Here is a 1,763-nt window from a genome sequence, read left to right as displayed (position 1 = left end):
TAACAAGTAGCTGGGACTACAGGTGGCTGCCACCACACCTGGCTAATTTTTTTATTTTTAGTAGAGATGGGGTTTCACCGTGTTAGCCAGGATGGTCTTGATCTCCTGACCTTGTGATCCACCCACCTCGGCCTCCCAAAGTGCTGGGATTACAGGTGTGAGCCACTGCGCCCGGCCAGAAAACTTAAAATTTTTACAGGGTTGATATCTTCTAAAAAATTTGTATTTTCTTACAGATTTCTAGTTTTATTCAATGTTGATTAGAAGATCTTACTTGAATTATTTTACTTTCTGGAATTTGTTGAGGCTTTACTTGTGGTCTAGTCTGGTTAGTTTTTATAAATATACAAGTGCACTGAACAAGGAATATTCTTTAATTTAGAGGAAAATAATATATTGCTATCCGGTTGCTTATTAGTTTTTTGTTTGTATTTTCTATATTTTTATCATTTTTTGTCCACTTATTTACCTTTCATAAAAAGATGTGGTAAAGTCTCCTGATATTAGAGTGTCTCCATTTTCCCTTTCATTTCCCGTAGTGTCTCCTTTGTAACTGTTGCTATTGTGTCATTTGTTATGAATTGCAGACTTTAGCTTCAAGAAGTGTACTTCTTTGTCTTAGTTAATGTTTTCTGGCCTGAATTTTACCTTTTCTGATATCAAAATTTTAACTCCTGCTTCATTTTTATTTGCATTTACCTGTTGTATATTCACCCATCCTTTTAATTTTAACCTTTTGTTTGTTTCAAGTTTCAGTTACGTATTAATCAGTGTAATCTCCAACACATTCATCAACATGATTTCATACATCTAGAGGAGAACTATTTCCTGGTTATGTAGAAAAATGTGCAGATGGCTTCTGGAAGACTTTCATTCTAAAGCAGCTTTATAGTGAAACATTTCTTTTAAATATCTGGACCTTCTTTCTTCAGTTTGCTGTAATCTACATTCGTTGAGTAAAACTTGTATTGATCATTGAGACCCCATTTGTTCCAGGGCTCTGGGTTCTTTCTGTCCCAGCTAACATCTGGATTGAACGATGCCAGATGCAAGACAAATTGTGCTGCTCCAGTACCTCCAGCTCCAATAAATACAAAGAGGGGGATCAAGCTCAGATGTTTCTTGGCCTGACTGAGAATCTAGCGGAGCATGTTTGTGGCAGAGGCCTCTGACTCAAAAGGAAAGAAAAAGCCTAGTCACCAGGCCCTGGGCTAAACAGTATCTCAATTTTAACCTTTTGAATTTGCTTATTTCAATTGTGTGTCTTGAATACAGCATAGTGTAGGGTTAGCTTTGTTAGTCAATATGAAAATTTATTTTAGTAATCAAGATAAGCTGTTACTTTTATGAATATTATAGATATGTTTGCTTTCAGTATTATCACATTGTTGTATGTTACATTTGCCACATACTATGTGGTCTCTTTTCCTTCCTATTTATTTTCCTTTAGTGTTTAGGAAAGTGTGTATATTTATTGAAGTCCTTACATTTATACTAACACCTTTATATAATATCTTTAGTCACCTCTATAGTAACTCACTGTCTTTTGGTTCTCTAATATGTGGAGTACTAAAGTTAGGTAGTACTAGCTAAAAAGGCAGAGTCACAAGGGACAAAGTGAACAAAGGTACAAGGGAGAATCCTTTTTGAACGGGTTTGTGAGTGTAGCAAGCCTCCTGAGGCAGCTCAGAGGAGACTGGTACAATTGTGAAGCATCATACTGGCCTGAAGTTGCTTACACCATCACTACCTAGTCCAGTAAG

General features: G+C 36.2%; 1 pseudogene; it reads right to left on the bottom strand.

Annotated features, from left to right (window-relative positions):
* Positions 1-905: 905 nt before the first annotated feature.
* On the bottom strand, positions 906-1,151 carry LOC116813806 (cytochrome c oxidase subunit NDUFA4-like; annotated as a pseudogene).
* Positions 1,152-1,763: the final 612 nt, after the last annotated feature.

The sequence above is a fragment of the Hylobates moloch genome, unplaced genomic scaffold (assembly GCF_009828535.3).
Source record: "Hylobates moloch isolate HMO894 unplaced genomic scaffold, HMol_V3 SCAFFOLD_9, whole genome shotgun sequence".
In the NCBI taxonomy this organism is placed as follows: Eukaryota; Metazoa; Chordata; class Mammalia; order Primates; family Hylobatidae; genus Hylobates; species Hylobates moloch.
This window is presented reverse-complemented; position numbering and strand designations above follow the sequence as displayed.